The following is a 22,784-nucleotide window of genomic DNA, read 5'->3' on the forward strand; positions in this document are numbered from 1 at the left end:
TTTTGCTATAATAATAAGTAAATAATTTAGTATCCTATGAACTATATATTGTAGATTAATATTCGCCTAAGGGTATTTCGAAAGTCTGGACCTCCGTCGCTTTTTGGAGCCCCTGAACCACCGACTTGTCGCCTGCTCTGGGCCACAGGCATCATTGCCACTTGACGTCGCCTTGGTTGACAGCTTCCTCATTGGCCCACTCAGTGTTCTCGGTGTTGGGCTTAATGTCGCGCCTGTTTGTTGATTTTATTCCCATTTTTTGTTTGGCATTTGACTGGGCTTTTGTTGCTTTTGCCGTTGCCACTTGCAATGCGTAAATATTGTTTTAAATTCGCTCACAAAAGCCCCAGCGAAAATGAGTCGCAAAGACAATGGCGCTATAGACGAAAAATAACGGGCAGACAAATGAACTTAGTTTTGGGTCGAGTGGGAATGGAAACGGAAGTGGCAATGTTCTGGTGGGGGGGGGGGGGGGATGGGATTCCTACATGGGGGCGTGGCCCATAGTTATGGAAGTGGGCCGGGCTGGGCTGGGCAGGCAGTAAAAGTTTTTGATTTGTGTGTAGAGCACAGCACCGACTGGCATCGAGATATATACATAGATACTGAAACACGCGCCTGGCCCAGTGAAAGTTACAACTTTCATTTCGTTTCGTTTCTAGGGGATTGCTGGTTGGGGGCAAAGCTATACGTGGGCATGGAATGGGAATCAGTTTATGCTGGCCACTAAGAGGCAAAACTGTAATGAGAATGGCGAATAGGGATTCCGAGTGGAAAGTACCATTCATTTTACTCTGGAATGATTTCCAGATTTATTAGCAGTGCATTATAATTTGGGAATTTTGCAAGGCCATAAATATGATTTCAGGCCACATAAAGAACATTTTGTGGCTTAATTTATTTATATCTTGAAGGTAGTCAATCGAATGTCTCACTTTTTAGTTACCTATAGTTTGTTAAGCCCGCATACCAAAATTCAGCTCTCTAGCTCAACCCCGAGCCAAGTTCTCTGAGGTCAGTTCGCGAAGAGAAATCTCATTTAGCATTTCTAATCCTAATAGCAACAAGCACGCACACCGAGGGCAACTCGAAACGTTTTGCGCTGGCACGGACACAATACATATACACTCGCACATACATAAATACAAACACACACACACAGAGTCACACAACCCGTATATGTGAGCGGCAGGCTTTTCCCCAGGATGCTTGGCCTTTTGTTTTCTATGGCTTATCTTCATAATGTGAATGTCGCCGTCGCTGTCGCTGTCTCTGTCTCGCATTGCAGAAAGTAACTGATAGCAGTTACAACTTTTGCCACTCACACACACACAGAAGCGCGCACAACACACACACACACACAAACACGCACGTGGGCCTGATACTCGTATATTTTGTAGCATACTTTTGTGAGCCAAAACTTTAATGAAACACCAAAGCGCAAAACTTTCGCTTTTTGTTTCGCTTAGCCGAATGCGATAAAAATGAAAGACAAAGACATGGGCTTCCACAGAAAGAGACGGGCAATCCAGCGAAAAAGGGAAAGACATATGCCTGCGAGCACATATATATTGATAGCAAGACACGCATTTCCCCCCGACTGGCAGCTGCATTGGACACATTGGCGAAGAAATATGAGCGAGAAGGCTGCCATAGACATGGATTTTTCATTCGGAATTGCGATTTGCGTCAAATGGCTTAATCATGGGCCATCAAAAGCCCCCACGCCACCATTTTTTCGCTCGATTTTTAAGGTTACACTTTTTAGCCAAGCAGGATGGGGCGGGGAAATGGATATACATCTGCTGCGCTCCGCTTAAAGTGCCACAAATTGCCTGGGCGAGTTCTCAGCGCGGAAAAGCACTTTCCCCACGCAAATGCCGCAAAATGAGCCATTTCAATGGACCCAAAGTGCCAGCATTGCCTGCCGGCTATTAAGCAATCGCCGTCAAAATCACGCGCCACCATGGAAAAGGCCTGAAACCGACTACCACACTCTAAAAATAAACCATCAGTCAGTTAAACTGCCAAAAAAAAGCAAACTCACATTTACAGCTGTGCTCGAAATATTACAAGTGGGGCAGACCAGATAATTAAACCGAAATGATTTTGGCAAGGCCTTGAAAAAGCACAGATAAATATCTACACTCAGCGAAGAACAATAGTATTTCGATCTCAAATCAAGAACAAATAACACCTAAAGTTAATCAAGGAGGAATTTTCTTGATACAAGAACAAAAATTACACATTAATACTGATAGTTCAATACCAAAATAATGGAATTAAGAAAAATTGTTCTTGATTAGCAGACAAAAAACGTTTAGTTTAAGAACGAAAAATTCTTAATTAGGAGCGAAGTGTTCTTTGTTTCAGGACTACTTGTACTTATCATTCTTAAAATTTAAGGTTAGTTTTAAACACTTTAAAAGCGGTTCACTGCGTTTTTAAGAGTATTCGTTCTTAATATATTAGTTCTACATTTTTCTAGGTCCATATTAAAACAAATAATTAAGTAAAACAAGTGATAGAGTATTCCCCAATCAAAGCCCTGCTGACACCGGCTTAACCATTTAGCTGCAGCCTGAGAGGGCCCATTGAAAAGTTGTGAAAAACGCAACGTGGCATATCAAAACTAATTATTAAGCTAAATGCCGCAGCCAGGAACCGCAGAGAGCTTAACTCATTCAACAACAAGCTGCAAACTTTCGGCTTGAATACGCACTGGCAAAAGAAAGGAGAGGCGACCAAGGAAAACAAACTTAAATAAATAAATGGAAAAACAAAATACCGTAAACAAATTCCGAAATTGTTTCGCCTTTACGCTCACAAAAGCTCACAGAAAGCCACAAAACAATGCAACACTAACCTGCCAGCTGGCGGTGGTGCACTGGGTGGTGCAGTGGGTGGCTCAGAGGGTGCATTTCAGGGGGTGGAAGTTGGAGTGGAAGTTTCCTCGCCTGACAGGTGCAACAGCGGCGGAGACTTTACCCTAGCCGGGGGCGTTATAAATTTGGAACAGAACACAAGTTTGAAACACACGGCAGGGAAATGTTCCCGAGCCCGCAAAACTTTCTATATCCCATATATATACCTATAAAACAACGCACAGTTTGGTCTCCCAGTTAGTTTCCATTAAAGATAATCTCTGGATTTCGAAAAACAACAGGCTAAAAATTGGGTGCGGCAAGGTGTGAGGTGGCAAAAATTAGCACAGTCATTTTACAAGTTAAATATTGGTAAAGGCAAAAAATATCCATTGGCACTTTAGCCTTTTTAAATTAGAATAAAAAGAATAATAATATAAGAATCAATTAAGATTGGAGTTGCTTTTATAAAATTATTTTAAATATTACGTTATTTATTTTTAGACTTCTGCATATTGTAATAAATAAAATAATATTATATAGTATAAAATTTAATAATTAAATTTACAACTATTACTTTATTTTTTATTTTTAATGTATAAAGAGACTTAGCCAGGTATTTAGTTTCATTCGTTTTTCGAATCAAGCCGACCCTTCAGTCATTCATCTATTTTTGGGAAAACTTTACGCACAAGTTTTCCGAGCCGCTTACGGCTGGTATGTGGGTGGTTTGCCAGGTGGTTGGGTGGTCGGGTGGCCGAGTGGGTGGCTGGCCGTGTCCCAGACGTCAGAAGTTGCAACAAGAGACAAGTTGGAGGCGCCAGGGAGCAGGACATGGGGTGAATGGTGAATGGATGGCTGGATGGTGGCCGGGTGGCCGGGGAAAGGTGCAGGAGAGTCCTGGGGAGAGGACAAAGCATTTAAGCAGTACTCATCGCCCTCTAAGCCGTTGGCGCTCCCCAGCGCTGTCCTTGGTCCTTGGTCCTTGCCGGCTGCATTAGCATTAGCCACTGGCAACTGGCCACTGGGTTGGGGCCTGGGAAAGGTCCTCAGGGGGTGGTGTCTGCCAAAGAGATTTGACTGGCTGAAGGGTACACAGTTTTGTGTTCAGTGCGTCGACATTCTGGTTGCAATTTGCTGATAAGGCAGAGACAACGAAACTTTTAGCTGACACACGGAGAGAAATGAAATTCTATATAAAATCCTTGGTGGTTATGGGAGATGTGCCAAATATTAGTAAAATTGAACAGTTTTTACACATTGTTATTAAAAATACTTGTAGTTATAAGTGTTAAAGATACATTTTAAGATTTTAAATTCAAATTATGTTAGCACATATTTTAATACCTTTAGTTGGTATACCACTTTATGGAATTTATTTTAAAATGCTTCTGGGCGAGGGGACTTTTGGGAATTTGCTTTAATTTAATTTTTGAATTTCTCAAGCTAGTACCAAGCCCCCTTTTTCCCAGTGCACCCTCATTCTTCCCTATCTGCGAGACAATTCTGCCATCAAAAGTCACTCAACGTGTGGCCCATCTGCCCCCCTTCCGGCACTTGGGCCCCGCCTTTTGTGTAAATTATTTTAAAAGTGTCTTAAAGTTTTCAACGAGCTGCGGCAGCGGGGGCGTCAGGTTAAGTATTTTGGGGATTTTTCTGTACGTGCCGATCCCCGAGTGCAATCGGAAGGCCCTGTGCGCTTAACTCGCCTTTCGCTCGCCTTATAATTGTATTTATTTTCATTATTTTAAGCCCTGCCTCGCCTCCGTCCACGCTTTTGCAACTATCCGTGTTGCTTTCACTGCACGATTGCGACAAATTGAATTTGGAATTGCAAACAACAGCAAGGGAGGAGCCAGAATAAAAAATTGAAATCAATTAAAAGCTAGCGCGCTGACTAACAATGCAACAATATTAAAAAATAACAAAGAAGTGGTGCAAAATGATAGCAAGAGTGCCAGACAATTGTGTTTGTTCTGGAAATAAAGTTTTAAAATTCCCAAAATACATATGACTTAAAATTCGTTTGTTGGCTTAGAATTTAGCAAAGCAAACAGCAGATACTGGCGATCATAAAATATTAAGTAAATAATAGCGCAGCAAGTTAATAAGGTCAATAAAAATGAATAATTTGCACACGCAATGAAACAATGCAAGCAAAAATCAAATTTAAAATAAAAACTATGAAGGGAAAAAGTTGACAGACCCTCAGCTATGTAGGTTTTTCAATTTATTTTCACCTGTCCAAAAATGAATTTCATTTCTATCAATTAAATCTGCGGAGGTGCGCAGTGCAAATTGATTGATTTTTAGCTAAGGGAGGCCAGAGCTGCCGACAGCTGCAGCTGCCACCAGGTTTTTCCTTTTTTTCACCTTTTTTGAAGGCTAATCCTGGCCAGAACCGAGTCCTTGCCCGGTATTTGGGGCCAAACACGAGGACGAGTGCTCGCAAGTATGCTAAGTTCTTGTCGCCGTGCGGAAAAAGTAATTATTTTTGATTTATGACAAGTCTGACAGCCGCTTGGCCAGCCAGTCGCCTGCTTTTCGGGGCTAAAAACTGCATTAAAAGCGACCCCCTGTTTCGTCCTGGGGACCACCTGCAGGCCCCCACCAGCCCAGCGAAACCTGGTCCCCACATCATTTGTGAATGATGTCAACGCATGCATAAAACATGGCCCTTGCAAAAAACGAAACGAGACGAAAGAGTCGCGAAAGAGTGTCTAGCTCAAAGGATCTCGAAGTTGCAAATACCCAGCATAAAAAAAATTATTAAAAAAAAGCTTAAAAAAGACGTATATAAAAGTTAATTTAACTTACTTTGCTCAGCATGTTAATATATAAATTCCATAAAAACTGTGCAGCCGACAAACAAAGTCTGAGGATGATGTTGGAGATGAGATGTGCCTGCTGCCTCTTAATTTTTATCCAAATTTAAGAAACTAACAAACTTTTTAAGGAGACAAACTTGCGATGAAAATTACAATACCCCCGCCCCAAAAACCGGGGGTATGGGGAAAAAACATAGAATAGCGAGAAACTTATGACAACAAACATGCAACTTACAACTATGCAAATTGCGCGCTTTTAGCCGGCAACAACAGGCAGAAAGCAAAAACAACGGACAAAGCCTGCAGCAGGAAGTAGAATACACGGGGGCAGAAATATTCATAAGTGCCTGGTGGGAGGGAGACAAGAAGCGGAAGTCGCTGTCGCATTATGAATTACATATTGCTATTGCTGGAAAAACTGGCGGGGAGGCTGGGGTGCCACACGGCGTATGCGTAATGCGACGATAGGCAGCAACTATTTTAATTATTGTCGCGCAAAGGCGCACGAACACACTGCAAAAACGCTGAAATATGTTCAGTAAGCAGTAAGCTGCCGGCAGAAGGGCGGAGGGGAACTGCACTAAACATGCCTCGGAATTTCGTGCACCAGCGCACAAAGGCGGTGCCAAAGGGGATCGGATGAAGAGGGGGACAGGGCACCGGGAATTGGGGGCAACATGGAGAGGCTAAGTGGGAAAAAATCCGATAATACTGCAACAGATCGCACCAAAAATGTTGTTTTAATATAATTTTCCTTATTTTATCAGCCAGCCTCTCTATAAAATTATTTCTTTAAAATCTTTTTTCAGGCGGGAATTCAGATTTTTCCCAAAAACTCTTTTCCTTTGTGTGTTTTTTCAATCATAGTTTGGACAAATGAAAGCCTACAGCCAAAAGAACGACTTTGTTGTTCAGCTTACTGCATATGCTAACGACTCCCATCACTTTAAGCCCAATTCATTTTGTGACCAATTTTCGAGCTTTTTTTCAATGGCTTTTTTTGAGATTCGGATTAGATTCGGTTTTTTCTCAAAAATACACTTTTTCTTCCCGTTTTTGAATCGTAGTTTGGCCAAATTAAGGGGTATTGCAAAAAGAACGACTGCTTTGAACAGCTTACTTCATATGTTAACAATCCCTATCACTTTAAGGAAATTTTATTTTTTGACCAGTTTTCGAATTCTTTCAAGGGGGTATATCAGATTTTTTGCGTAAAATTTAAAAAAAAAAATTGTTAGGTTTAAATGCCGAATTATGGGAAATTAAATCACGAACTCAATAAGGTATAACATTCCTCACTCTGACTTTTATTGCCATTTCAAAAACCAAAACATTTAATTTTTAGGTTTCATAAATTAGATTAGGATTTTCGTCAAAATGCTCTTTTCTTTCCCGGTTTTTGAATCGTAATTAAGCCACATTAAGGAGTACTACAAAAATACTGACTGTTTTTAAAGTTTACTTCATATGCTAACGGTTCCCATCACTTTAAGCCTAATTTTCGAATTATTCTAAGGTGTGCCAGATAAATGATATGATAAAATCGAAAAATTAAACATTTTTGGGTTTTACTGCCAATCTAAGCCACGAGCTCAGCATAAAATGGCATTCCTCATTCCAACCATTATTAGCTTTTTGCCAAAGCACTGACTTTTTATGGCAGAAAAATGGAACATTACGTCTAATATTTTTTTCCGATTAAAACACGGATTTTTCTCTTTTTTCCCACCAATATCTATAAAAGGATACCAATTCAGCTGCGAAAAATGTGATAAGCAAAACAAGCAAATGCCGAGGTCATATCAAACTGTATATATAACTATAGTAACTGATTGAGTCAACTAACAAAAGTTCAAAATGCAATAAAGCAAAAACCAGAAATACCAAAGGAAATCCAATTCAGGGGCTCTGGAGCGATGTAGAAGTCGGCAGACTTAGGCGGACGGCCGCACCTGAGAGTAGAAAGCCGAAATCCAGGAGAAGAAAGCTGCAGGAGATACCAATCATTTGGTCCTGCTCAAAGGAATGCCAGCGTGTCCAGGTGTGCGCCCGGCAGTATGCAGTACATTTTTGTGTCTGCAGCTGTGACAACACAAAGGGGCGGAGCAGCGGAGGGGCGTGGCTAGGTGCACCGTGAGTGATATATGTCCACCTGTTAGTGTCACCTGCGCGGAGGTGCAGGCAAGACACAATGCCAAAGTAAATAAAAATCCAAACTAAATTGAATTTTTTGCATACACTGGAAAAGGTTTTGATGTGTAGACACGTATGGATACTATCGGTTTTTATGATAATTTAATTACTTCCAGTATTTTTCTAGTATTTTAAAGTTTTTCAGTATTATTTGGTATTTTCAGGTTTTCTCTAGTATTAATAATATTTTAAACTTCGTTGTAGCTCTCTCATTTTCCTTTTTTTATTGAAAGTGATAAGACTATTTTTGACCTAGTTCTCGTTTTTCTTTTGCGTTCTAATATGTTCTAAGGATATTTCCGCCAGTGTACGCTGCCACTGCGGCACGCCACGCCCAGATGATACCACAACTGGCCATTGTTGTTGCTGTTCTCTCCTTTTAATTTATCAGCATATGAAAATCTGCAACTGCAACTGAAAGCGGGGCAGCAGCTTGAAAGGCTCCCCTCGATTGCATATTTCCCATGCAAATTCGGTTTGCTTTGGCTCGGTCAGTAGTGCACCATTTCCAAGGATGGCCACAGAACTTGGCCATGGCGAAAGCAATTTGGTCTGGATAAATGGCGCCCAGTGAAAGGGAAGAGTTCCGCTTCGCCCTTTTTTTCGTTAGCCATTTCGCCTTTTTTCTTAGCCATTTTTCATTTTCGCTTCGCGCTGACAGTTTCCCTGGAGAAAGCGAAAGTAAGTGGGCGGACGCTTAAAAATTCAACAAGAGAAATGCGTGAGCGGCAAATGAGTCGCACCTGGGAAATGCCGGGGAAAGCGGCGTGCAAAGTCAGTGTGAATAAATGCATGAAATGAATGAGTAAATAGCTCGAATGACTAACTGCGCGGCATTTTCGCTCAAGACATTTTCCAACCCATCCCCTCCTCTTTCGCCACGCTTTCCCCGGCATTGTTATCCACCGCGTTGGGGCGGCATCTTCTCGATTTGCTAAATTACCAAGACGATGCGATGCTGTCGACAACCCAACAGCCCAACAGCCCAGATGAAGATAAAGCCAGATGTATGTACGGGGCATAATTGGGGCTCTGGAGGAGTTGGCTACCCTGCGAAAGGGTCCAAACCGAGAAATGGACCACAATTTATGGCTAAATGTAAAGGCATTTTTATAGTTGAGTGCGAAATTGATTGAAACTTTAGTGGATTGGCACTGCACATACACGCGGAGAAAGGGGTTATATCACTTGATATTATCTATAAAATGAAATACCCATATAAATTACAAATGAATATGGGACAGGTCCATCTGTTCATGCCAAGAGTACTTTATGTGCATCAAGTAGTTGAGGTATCTTTAAGAAACCCCTGCCAAAATCATTCCCCCTCGAATGAGGCACATCCAATGGCAATTTGAATGCCTGCAGCATTTTGCTGCCCCACCAAATGAGCGGTCGAATCAACAAAAGCTGCGCCCCAGCTCCCCCGAAAACCCCCGTGGAATATCATCTTAATAAATTAGAGATTCCTCCACACTAGCCAGTCTAATCCGGCAATTCAGCTGATCCCAGAGTAAAACTAATATGCCTGGGTGAAGGAAAAAGGACCGCCAGCAAATGGGGCGTGCCAAAACAAAGGGAGGGAAACGCAGAAAAAGGTGTGAAAATCCAGGGAAAACTCATCCCAGGCTGGGCGTGCGTGCAAAAGAGATAGTGCCACGGAATGTCCTTTGGCATTCGAAAATGGCATTATCAAAATTTACATACACGCATATCCTGATTATCCCTTAAGCATGAATTATTGAAAGCGTAAATACCAAAACACGGCCGACAGTCGACAGTCGGCAGTCGAAGGAGAAAGCCCGAAAAAAACAGCAAAACTGACAAGAGATAGGGACAACAATGCGACAGAAGTTCCTCGAGAGTGGCTTTTTAGGGATGCTGATAATGATTATAATGATGACGATGTGCGGAGTAAGTTATGGCCCGGGGTGGGGGAGACCCAGCCAGACGACGGCTTAATTTTCACATGACAAACAAAAAAGACAAGCTGAGTGGAGACATTTTGAACGGCACACAAGCTAAATACGAGAAAAAATTCAAAAAAACACACAGAAATGAGAAACAGAAACAGAAGCAGGTTGAGTGCGGATTCTAAAGTGGGTTGCAGGGCTAGGGGAGAAATGGAGAAAGGGGTAGGTGGTAGGTTGGTGGGTTTGCAGGAGGCCCAGTGACTGAAGCGGGTAAGTGATGAGGTGCGATGATGCGTAGAATGTTGGACGAGCAGTTAAGCGAAGCGCCTAAGACAACACAATTGAATCGAGTCACCGAGGGGCCCTCGGAGGCTATGGAAATATTGAGATATCACCTAACATGTTTTCATACAAAATATAGTGCAATAAGATTTAAATATTTGCCAAAATAGTATTTTATTTAAGACCGCAAAGCCATAAAAACATTTTAAATTTGCAAAAATGTATTTTAAAGATAAGTTGTATTAAATAGCCAAAAATAAACCTTCATAACATTTATGAAGTAATAACATAATGTCAGAGACATTAAAATATTTACCAAAATTGTATTTTATTCGAGACCAAGAGTTTACCAATATTTTTAAATTGCGAATAAAATATATTAAAGCCAGATTTTATTTAATATATACAAATAAATATATATTGTTAAGCAATTTTAATTGGAGTAACATTTTTTAAGTGCAAGTGGCTTCAATAAATGAATTTTATATGAACATTTAAAAATGGCAATAGGAAATTACTTTAAAGCGAAAATGAACTGCAAATAAAATTTTATTAATTCCAAAAAATGTACTTTATGAAAATATATCATTTAAAAAACAAGCTTAAGATATTTTTTAAATGGCCTTAAATGTAGGAACCCCTTCGAGTCCTCATAACATTTATATTCAATAAGATAATCTTTCCCTTCATAAATAACATTTGTGATGGGCAAAACATATATTTCTGCCAGCTAAAAGATCCAAAAATGTTCCATCTAAAATCCGAAAACCAAGAACTTCCCGATCGCCCCTCGGCCCGCATTTAGGCAAATACACTCTCACTCGAGCACAATCACTCTCACGCACACTCACACGCACACGGGCAGGACTCACTCACTTGGATAAATGTGTCTACAACTGCAGATAGCTCGGCTCTGCGAGTGTGTGTGTGCGAGTGTTTGTTTATTTGTTTTTATATTCGAGCGCGTGTGTGCGAGAGTGTGTGCTCGGTTCAACATCCTTTGGCGCCCGTTCCGGGATCTGTCAGGAAAATCCTGTTAAAAGTTTGCCATAAATCCTATTTACATATTTTCATCTGCTGCGGCTCAAAAAGAGTTGCGTGAATATGTCTTGGCCACGCCCACACCCAAAAAAGGAGAGGAAGGGGGCGGGCGAACGGAAAATAGTCATATCAATGGTTGAGGCAAATAAATCATAAGACTTCCCGGAGGCCTTGAGCTCTGCTTTCAGCACGGCGAAAAACAAACACGTAGTCCGATTATCTGAACTAGGGTTTTTCATTTCAATGTTGGCCTTTTGTTGGCCCATTTCTATGTGTTTAATTTTATTAGTTGGATGCTTTTAACCGAGTTTCCGCTTTAATGTTGGGATTTTATAATGCTCGATGCCCGGCTGACTGCGTGGCCTCAATAAATCTGGATTTTAGGTTCTGTTGATTTTTAATATATTTTTAATGTGACACATTTTCCCACTGTTTTATAATGCTAATACAAGTCCGGAGAGCTTTTTATCGTGTCATCCGCTGACCTCGTTTCCCAATTTCCCCATATCCCTGACCAGGGTTCACACAGAGCTCCTTTCCCGACTTCCTTCCTGCACTCGCCGTCTTGCGGAGGCCATTCGGCATTTCAACTTCGATTAATGTTGCCAAAAAATCGGGCAGCTGGCTGCTTGGGGAAGGAGACGGCGCACCGCAGATGGAAAGAGAGAGTTGCCATTGTTCGCCGCACTTTTGTCTACCAGTCATCGGGCTCCGCTTCCAAGGATGGTCGCCAGAGAAGTCGAAAGTCATTCCCCCAAATTCCCAGAACTCATTTTGTATCTAAAAGCCCCAGAAGATACCTATAAGCGGGTTGGTAGACTGGCAAATATATGTTCTTCTTTGGAAACACATACATTAGCACAATTAATGATCGAAATAAAGTGTTTTTCAAGAGAAGCTTAACTTTAACAAATTCAACAAATAATTCTTTTTAACAACCGTACAGGAACTATTTTAAATTAATATTTAATGATTTGTAAAGTAGTTATAGTTTAATAATTTTAGAAAATTATTCTGTTTTTCAAATTATTATTGGCTTTGCACTTAAAAACTATTAACTTTTTTTTTGAACGCTGCTGTAGTTATTCGGATAAACATAGAAATTAGAGTTAGAGTTTATTTTGTATTTTTTATTTCTTAACACTGCTTTAATTAATAAACACATTTTAATTAAAATGTTTTAAAATGTTAATTTAAATGCTTTTATTGTTTAATAAATATATATTATTTTAAGGATATAGAAATTCTACCAATGTATTTAACTTTTCAACAGTAGTTAGAGCTGAATAAATTTAAAAAGTATTCTACTTAACACCACTTTTAGTGTATAAATTCTATTATTCCGAGCACCGCTGTGTGCACACGTTTATGTACATACATTTACTCGGTGTCTGCTTAATCCTGGCCAGCGGGCGCATTTGTTATGCCAAGGATTCGTTTTTGCATATGCTTCTTGGCCCTAGCCGAGCTGAGATTCCGGGTATTAGTCTTGGGCACCGTCTCAGCGCCAGTCGCTCATCCTTAGCCTTGGCAAATACATTTTGAATAATTGTTCTGGACATTGGACGCTGGACACCGGCCACTGGACTTTGTGTGGGCACGGGTGTGGGTGTGGGTGGCCAGGAAAAGCCTTTTCGGAGAAACTCAAATTCAAATGACTGTAAATGGCACAATCCTTATGCATATTTCATAGTTCGCTCGCTCCTTTTGTTGTGTCGATGTGCAAATGTTTGTTTTCACTTTTCTTTGTCCTCTTCCTGGGTCTTAAGAGGCTCCCAGAATTTGTTTAATCGACAAATTTGTGCACAATTCATTCGCCCAGTCCTAATGCGAACATTTGTAAGCCGAAAAAATGAGTTTGCTCTTGCATTTAGCATATTTCCGACAGCCTTAAACCTATTTATTGCAACTCAAATGCAGCTGGCAGATAATTTTCAAATGAATAAAACTCCATTTGAACGGCCAGAGAATTTATTTGCATAAGCTACTGTTCTTAGTTTATTGGCAAACTTTTTTAGTTCGTGACTGCGGACATACGTTACAAATTTATGATTATTAAACTGGGGAATTATTAATAAAACAAGCCGCCATTAATACGTGGTGGACAGGAAGTCATAAATACGGGGCACAAATGTATAAAACAAATAAAACGAAAAGGATTTTTATTACTGCAAATATAAGAGAAATATATTTTTATATATAGCAAAATGAAATAATTAATATTGTGTGATAAGTAGAGGTTTTAAAAGGATACGTTTTTTTACACAATCAGTATCGTACCGCTTGAAATCTACAAATGAATTAATAAAAACTTAAAAGAGTATAAATAATAAGGTAGATAAATGGAAGATATACATTTGTTTATATGCTATAATGAAATAATTAATTAAAAGGGAACTTTTGCAATACAACAACGTTTAAATAACATTGCATATGTAAAATTACAAATATTTGCAATACCCTTGCATCGTTAGTTTGATTTACATGCTGAATATTCGCGCCGCATTGGCTGGCAAACGAATAAATAAATAACAAGGAGGGTGCAAGTGCGCTCAGAAATTTTCTCCACCTGCCCCCAGGTGGCGGGGGAACGAGCCCTAATCACATTAAAGGAGCTCAGTGGCTCCTTACATATGCCACCTGCAACATGCCTATATAAATCGTCGCTTGTCAGTGCCAGGCATTAGCTCATCTCATCTCATCTCCAGCTCTCAGATTGCGTATACGCAGCGTACGCCCTCCTGGAGGGGAAGCCCCGTGGGGCTTTCTTTACTTCCCTTTTTTGGCGCCTGACAGCTGGCAGATTGAATCGATGCCGGGTAAATCACAATTGCCACGCCCATTTTTGGGCCGAAACAAAACTCAATTAACGGCCGAGGGGCCAAAGCTGTTGAGAGGACAACAAAGTCAAAGAGCTCGAGCAAATGTAGCCAGCCAAAAAATGGGAAGCTCCACTTTTTAGTGCAACTCTGTTGACCATCATAAAAAAATCAAAAAATGAGGGAAGGGGAGGGCAGCAGTTGACTGCATTGGTAATTGAAGAGGAAATGGTAATGAAAGCGGGCGGCAGCCCAAGAGGGCGGGGCTGGCCGAAGGGTGAGGACAAAGTCGCCTTATTGTGTGGCACATTGTTAACTTTCGCCACAGCCCGGGGAACCGAGTGGAGAGAGAGCTGAGCTCGGAAAAGGGGGTGGGAAAATCTGTTGGGGGGAGTGGGGTTTTCCCAGACAGAAATGAGCGCACATACAGCTGCGACTCTATGAAATACGCTCTCAGACATTCTTTAAAAGCAATAAATGCAATCAAACAAGCACTCGCCGAGTCGCAAAAGAATAGAAAATATATTTTTGAATGGCTCAAGTTTGTGAAGTGCACAAAATGGCATCAAATTATACAAATGTACTCGACCGTTTATTTCGAACTATTTAGCCGGGGACAGCAAATTAAACAAATAACAGTCGAAAAAGCCGAAAAATCACAGCTAGACACTTGTGACAAATGGGAAATGTGTGTGTACACAATCAGATAAAATGACAAATTTACACACAAATGGATGTCCGAGAGGCAGAGCAAATAAAATAAAATGAAATAACGAGGCAATATCAAGACGAGGGCAAAAAGCAAATTAAGAAAAATGTTCGAACCGAAACTGATTAAACACCGGCGACACACAAGTGCACACAAATATTTGTGGATATTTTCGGCTTTGTGAACTGTGCAAATGTGTGCTCAAATTGGGCAAATATTTTGAAATATCATATATTAAATTTGCATGAAATAAGTGCGAGCTATTGCTCATGGCTGAAATATTCCCATTTAAATTTAAAAAAGTAAACTATTTTCTGTTTTAATTTTCTATAAATTTTAATCACAAGTTCCACACAAAATTAGGACCACCATTTAGGCTTAGCCTTAACTTTTAATTTCCTCCTCCTTCAGCAAGGGCAGTACTTAATCCGTTGAGTTAAATTAGCTTTTTCAATGGGTTCTCCATGATTTTTGCTCTTGTAAGGAAGCAACTTACGCAAGTGGAAAATGCGCCGAGCTTATTATTTAAAATTTCCCCCCAAAAAAAAGGAAATACACACGCACACCCCCTACACATCCACATACAGAACAAGGGGAGGACCATCGTCATCATCGCAAATCTCAAAATGCTTCCTGCGGCTTTTTTTTGAGGAATTTTCAGTGCTATTAAAAAGTTTACGCGAATCAGGAAAAACGGCCACCGAAGCAGCAGAAGGGAAGTGAAAATGCCAGCGAAAAGGGGGCGGGCCGGCCAGGCAGGAAGTAACGAAAAAACGAAATTATATATATTTATTATAATTTTTTTATTTTACGCATTTTGTGCGTTGACTGCGGCCCACCAAAAATAAGGAAAAAATCGCCCCCGACGAGCAGAAAAAATGAGGAAAACACATTGAAAACCGCACGGAAAGTGCGAAATATGAGAAGGAAGAAGCGGGTAGGGAAAAGCAGGAAAAGCGGAAGCAAGACAAGGACGCAGTGGCCGGGGTCGATTGTAAAGTTTAAACCTTAAGTAGATGTGGAGGTGCAAATTGGTGTGAAAAAATGCTGCAAATTAAAGGGGGCTCAAAAAGGGGTAGGGAAAAGATACAGAAAATAAAACACTTAAAAGCTTTTAAAAAAATAAACACCAGCATAAAAAAGATTACATTAAGTGGCAAACATTTTATTAGTAAGTAAGCAGTCAATAGGCTAACAAAGTAATAATTTAAAAACATAGAACTTGCAATGGTTTCTAAATAATTTAGATAATAATTTTAAAAAAATTTAGAAAAAAACTATTAATTTACTTAAAAATATTATTCCTGTTAGAAAAGGATAATATATTTTTTTTCACATTCTTAAAACACACATTATTAATAAAAAAAAATATAAAAAATAATATAACGTATTTAAAATCAAATTCCTTTACTTTTGTAGGAAATATATAAAATATATAATTTACTAAATTTAAAAAACATGATTTTTTTCAAAAGGTAATTGTAAAGAATATAGAAAAATCAGGCAAGTTATTTAAAATATTTTTACTATTAAAAATGAGCTATTTTTGTAAGAGCAAAAGTTTAATGTGTTTCTTATTAAGTATTTTAGTACGAAAAAGTTTTTTTTAAGAAAAAATTAACAATATATTTCTAATCCCATTGGAATCATCGAACTGCTGGGGTGAACCTCGCTGCAGGCTAATTGGGGTAACAAATAGGCCTCCTGCCTTCACTCTTTATCTCTACTTCTAGGCTTTTATATTTATTTTTATTAGCTGCCGTTCCTCTGCGCACCGGCCAGCCACTCTTTGTTTTGCCTTCGCACAGTTTTTCACAGTTTTCACACATTTTTCATTTCGCTCCTCTTACCTTTGCCTTGTTTTATTTCTATTTTTTTGATTTTCCTCCTCTTTTTTTGCATTGTTTTGTGAGGCAGCAATTAAAAATTGTTTTTTTTATGAGCAAACAAAATTTTTGTTTACAACAAACAACAATAAAGCGGTAATAAAAAATCATAAAATGGCCGGCGCCAGAAAACAAGAAACAAGCGAAAAGTGCTAATTGGTTAATTGTGTGTGTGAGCGAGGAAAAGCGGTGCACCTGTATTCGTGCCGTGTCTCTCCGCTTGTGCGTGTGTGATGGTGTGTGTGTGTGAGTTTCCGTTTCCGCTCAATAATTCAGGTCCTTAAATTGACCTCCGCACAAAGGGGAGTAATGAAAAAATACCGAGACGTCTCAATGGGCATTTAAGCAAATTTATCTACAATTTAAAGTTGCCGCTCCCTGTGTCTCCCTGCATTTCGTATTCCTTCTATTTTTGTAACATTTTTTAAATGCTTTTTTTTATGTTGCCTAATCCTTTTTTTGCGTTTGAAAGGCGTCAGCTGCAATGCAGACAAAACAGGGCCACGCCCACTGACAGGGCCCCCAATCCAGAGCCAGATCCAAGTGGCGCTTGTTAGTTTAAACTGATTTGCAATGTTTGACATGGGCCATAAAAAGCAACGAGGCAAACGACGACGACAAGGATAACGGTGAGATGGAGATAGCACAAGGAGCGGGCCGAAGAAGAAGGACATTAGACCACTCGCCCAGGTCGCCACACTGGGCGAAAAAGACTAGAACTGTGAAAATAACACTAGGAATTTGGGAAACCCATTTGAATGTAATTTTAAGGTGCCCAAGAGGTACAAAAAGTGTATATCCTTTATCCACAGCATACTTCTAGGCATTTAAAAATTACATTTTAAAGAGATTTCAAAACACCATTAATAAAATGAGTCAAATTTACATAATATTTTTCGCCGTTTTGTTGGCTTACGACAAATTACATCATTTGTTTCCCTTATTGCCCTCTCTGTAAAGTTAATATTCCCAAATTACACATTTCTGGTTTTATTTGCAAATGCAAACTTTGTCAGCTAACAAAGCTGAATTTTCTACCAAATTATAAAACAACCTTTTGCAATTAATTAGGGAATACTTAATTAAATCTTTTTTAACAATTTTTACTCTCATCTGGTCACATGTTTTTGTGTAGCTTTTGCTAATTGAGCAACAATTCATGAGGCATGCACCTAATTGCTGCTAATTTAATTCTCTTTTTTGTGCAGTGCACCCTGGCTGTTTGATGGCCTGGCCTTTTGGCATTTCTAGGCCACCCTTGGGCTTTGTATTCGAGCTGAATTTTCAGCGCCTGTCAGGGAAGGGTCCTGCTCCTGCTCCTGCTGCTGCTCCTGCTCCTGGCCATTTCAATAATCTCTTCATTTGGCCGGGGCCACAATGATTTTTTCCATGTTAACATTTTATTTGCCTGCACAATGGGGCGTATGAGCAACGTTTGCCGGAGCACAACACCCTGCCACGTTGCTCATACGCCCCATTGTGCAGAAACTCGGACCCAAAGCCATAACAATGGCGAAACGAGAGCCACATTCTAAATGCTAAGTTCATTCATTCATTCATTCTGCACAGCAACACAGGGAAACACAGAAAAGCACACAGAAGCATACAGAAGGCACACGGCCACACAGACATTTGCTTGTTTTTCGGCAACAATTAAAACGATTTAAATGCAAAACAGTCAGCGCCAGAAGAGCACAGCCCCAAGTGGGTCATCTGCTGGCCGACACTGTATTAGCCAATTTCTGGATCGCCCCGATTGCCCCTCGATATAGCCGAAAAGGAATGGCCGAAGCTCAAAAGTCAACTATCTAATGCAGTTAAGTCAGCATGGAGGATGCATCGCAATGCATCTCGGTAGATTAAAATGGGGAATGCTTTCAGTGAAACAAAGCCAGTCGCATATTTTATGAGACAGTCGCAAGCAATATGCTCAATAAAATAGGGTAGGTACGAGTAAGTAAAATATGATAACAGCCTTAATCGCATTAAAACATAATAGCAAGGCTAAAACCACGAAATATGTCCATCTATGGAACAAAATCGATTCAACTAAATCGAAAGTAATAAAGTGCAATAAAATTAAACCCCTTTCTTTCGTTGATAAACTGTGGTAATTACATTTACATGTGATTGGATAGACAAAATCTTTGGGCCTTTATGCGCCAGTTAGCAAACACAAGCCCCCCACCACCAGAAAAAGACCTCCACTCTCTTAAGTAAACTTGGCTTAATTACTTTTCGCCAAGCTTTTCCATCTTGCCAAACGAATAATAAACATCAATTTAGTTTTCATGTCAAATGAAGGGTGCGAAAAGTGGCGGAGGATTCCGGCGTTTGGGCTCTAATTCAACATTTAATCAGTTCGTTTAATTTCCATGCACAAATCGCTATTTGTTGTTGCTCGGTCACAGTTCGGGGGCTTCCATTTGGCCCTTGACTTTTCCCATTTGCCCGGGTTGCGCCCGATTTTAGCCGATTTTCAACGATTTTCAACGATTTTCCCACGACGCCATGTTCTAGTGTGCGAATCGCTTTTGTTTGATTGTGTTGGCAGTGCCATCGTTATTGTTGTTGCATTTAATTAAAAGCCCCGAATGCAGATTGAAGATGGCCCAAAGTGGAGAGGGCCGAATGGAGAGTGGAGATTCCGGAGGGAGCCGTGGCGAGTGGAGAGCGGAGAATGGCCAACAATGGCTACAAGCTGAAATGAATAAATAGAGGTGCGTTTGCTATTTTGACAACCACAACAGCGGAAACAAAGAGAAAATGCGCTGAGCTTGCGTTTTAAATCACGAAAAAACAGCTTCGTATTTAGTACAATAACTTACTTTATTGAAGAACAGCTGGACCTTTTTGATAAAATGTATTATTTTAGCCAACTTATTTTTTTCATATGTATATTTTTATTAGTGTAGCAATAACAACAAGCGTTGGCAGCAACAATGCCACTTCCACTCCCACTGGAGCCATTCAAGTCACACACAAGCGCGTAAACACGCACACACACACACGTTTCGTAATCGCTCAAAATTGTTTGGCAAACATTTTAAACATTTTCCATTGCATACGCACAGGGGCAATTCTCAAAAGTTGCCCCGAAAAAAACGTAGAACTGGGGAAACGCGTGTCCGGATAATTTAATATCAAAGTCTGGGCGTGGTCATTGCTTTTAGAACATACTCCAGGAAATTTTAAACACTTACCCATGCATAAACAATTAAAACAATTATGTTATTATGCAGTAGCTCGACTATCTTATACCCTTTATTCACCGAATAAATTTATCTAAGATAGCTCAACTTCACATATATTTTGATTTAAGTCAATTTAAGTTTTTTGTACGCCGATAGCGTTAATAAATTAAATAAAATATAATTTGTGTTTTTAATTTTTATTTCTTATTCCTATTCAACTCCTCACCTTTAAAAATGTTGTTTAACTACAAATGCATTTTTTAAGGGAAGAATGGGTAGATGAATATTGAAAACAATTTACATTTACACTTTTTGAAAATCTTCTGGCTGACTATGAACTTTCGGTTGGGCGTGGCACATCGAGATATCAAACTTGTGCTACGTAGGAATCTCTAGAATCTGCATGCTTTATCCTAATATTCCAGATCTTAAGGTGTCCGAAAATCTTAGCGTTCATGAAGACACCGATCATGAGTCGAAAAAGCTTCATTCTACCTGTTAGATACCTTCCAACGAATACTTTACAGCCTTCTACTCTGCGACTAATGGTTATAATAACAGCTTTTTTCAGGCCCCATAAACTGTAAACATATGTCCAGAATATATACGGGGACGCAACAACTTGACGATCTCAATAGGGCTTCAAATTGCATAGTTTCGAGGCGACGTCGGCTAGATAATCTCGAGCAGTCGCTCGCCGAGCTCTTTAAACGGAATACATTATTATTTCTTCGTTTTTTTGCCTTCGCTTGAAGCCAACCCATGTTTGCCCGCTCCCAACACGGCTTAACCCACATTTGGGCGCCTCGATTCGAAGGCACATATTTGCCTAGCCGAGAAACAAAACATTAACTTTGGTCCTAATGCTAATCTTACCTTGGCACAGAAAGTATTTCGCCTGCCGCTGTAGTGGTGTCCCCGCACCCACACACACGCACACAGGCCCACGTGGTCCTTCGCACGGACACGGACACGGACACGGGCTGGCTTCCTTGTTTTGGTTTCTGGTTTCCTCGAACTTTAGTTTGCAATTTGCATTCGGTTCCTTCGGCTTACAAGCACACCTTTTTCATTCGCAATTTCCAATATTTGTTTTCAAGTTTCAGCCTTGTTTTTCTTTTTTTGATTTTTTTGGGTTAAGTTGTTTGGTTTAGAACATTAAAAAAAGAGAAAAAAAATTGGGTTGGTCTCGCTCAGCTGAACTCAAAAGGAGGAAATATTTAAAAGTAATAAAAAATTTAAATTAAATTGTAGTTGGCAAGCATTAATTGACTTAGAAAAGTTTAATGTTTAAATGTTTAAATCACATTAATATATTTTTTAAATTAGCCAAAAACTGTTCTGTATGTATTTTAAAATATTAAGAAACTTTTTAAATTAATAATAATAAATTAATAAGTAATACGTAAGTCGCCCTGTTCAATATGTTATTCTATTAACGTTTTCAAGAACCACAGCCATATATAACCCTTTATAATAACCATGAATAATCCAATCAAGGGGCCCTAGGTATTTCTTACTTTCTTTGTCTGAAAGTTTATCTTGCCGAATTCCGAAACTTTCGCATACGTTTTTATTAAAAGTAAGACCCCCTTTGGCTGGGTCGCATTTCGGAAAATATAAATACTTTTTGTTGGCAATCAACAAGTTGTAAATTTGACGGGGATTCCCCTTTTCAATTTATTATTACGAAACATTGCATGTCAATTGATTTCTAATTCCCCTTGGCTGCCGTTGCCTTGGCAGCTCGCAAATAAAATCTCTCTTTTAGTTTGGCGCGACCTCCGCAATGACCGTGTAACAATTTCGGTTTTCTTCCCTCTCCTCCTCCCCCTTCCCCTCCTTTTTTTGTGGCACTTTCCCCACCCCATTTTCTTATTTTCAAACTATTTTTTTGTATTTTTTTGGGCTGCCAAAAAGACGCGCGCACCAGGCGAAAATTCAGAGAGCGCGCGTTTTTGGTTTTCGCTGATGGAAAATGTGAAATACGCGAATTTTGCGAAATTTCAGTTAGTTGCATTAAGCACTTGGTTAGGTAATTTTCTAGCCTTAAAATAGCAACACACACGGACGCAAAAACACGCACACAGCGGCGCTTACAAATGGCCAACTTATGTAAGCGTTTTGTGCGCGTCTTGCACGCGTTTCGGGCGCTGCTTTTTCCGCCCACGCGACAAAGTTGCAACTAAAATTTTGTTAACCCCATGGAAAGCGAAAAAAGTCCGCAACTTGTTTGGCCAGCTGTTTTTTGTTTGTTGTGGTTTGCTAGGGTTTTTCAGTTTCCCCCTCATAATTTCTGATCTTCCCTTTTTGGCCCATAATCTGGGCACTAAAAAATGGGAGCAGTTAGTTTGACAAATAAACAGGAAGAGTGCAATTTAAAAACAAAATAAAAACCTACAGCTGAGGCGGTCACATGCGCGACACAGACACAACACACCAACACACGCTCACGCAGACAGACAGACGGAAAGGGGGCGGGGCGGCAGAGGCGGCGGCGGCTGCGGCGGGACGGCGGCGGCAGCAACAACAAAAAATAGTTTAAGAAACCAACAACAAACGACAACAACCGACGACAACGACGACAACGACGACGACAACAACAAGAACGACAACGACAACAACGACAACTTTCGACTTTCGACGGCGACAACGACAACGACAACTTGCGACTTTAGCGCGTTTTTTGTGCTGTTTTCCTGGTGACTGGGGGAACTCTCTCTTTCTCGAAGCGGAACGCGTGCCGTCAGCGCTGAGTCCTGTTTCATACTATTTGAGGACATCCTCGCATCCTGCCGTCGTTGCCAAAATCCCGTCGCTCGCTCTACAGCAGCCTCGCTGTTCCAGCACTGTTAGGCGCGCATGCTGCGGCACAGGAATTTCCCCGCTGTTAAAATTTCCCTGCCATGCGCACCGTGTGCCGCGAACATGTGAATGCGACTGCAGGATGCGAAGCGAGTGCGAGTGCGAGTGCGAGTGCAGGATGCAGTTTCAATGCCAGCCGGCCAACGCTGCGGATGCGTGATGTGCATTGTTGCCACTGCCGTGCAGCGGC

General features: G+C 40.3%; 1 protein-coding gene across 2 annotated transcripts in view; it reads right to left on the bottom strand.

The window, feature by feature from the left end:
- The window catches only part of LOC108033124 (acetylcholine receptor subunit alpha-like), a 98,947-nt gene extending 76,481 nt beyond the window's left edge, over window positions 1-22,466 (bottom strand). Inside the window, exons 1-2 of one of the 2 annotated variants that reach the window (XM_050885576.1) lie at window positions 22,131-22,466; window positions 20,606-20,845 (exon numbers count right to left, since the gene is read on the bottom strand). The gene's annotated coding sequence lies outside the window, so the exon portion shown is untranslated. Of the gene's footprint in view, window positions 1-20,605; window positions 20,890-22,130 lie in introns of those variants that run through there. The other variant, XM_017107340.3, reaches the window with a different exon arrangement.
- Window positions 22,467-22,784: the final 318 nt, after the last annotated feature.

Source organism: Drosophila biarmipes, chromosome X (genome assembly GCF_025231255.1).
Source record: "Drosophila biarmipes strain raj3 chromosome X, RU_DBia_V1.1, whole genome shotgun sequence".
Lineage (NCBI taxonomy): Eukaryota > Metazoa > Arthropoda > Insecta > Diptera > Drosophilidae > Drosophila > Drosophila biarmipes.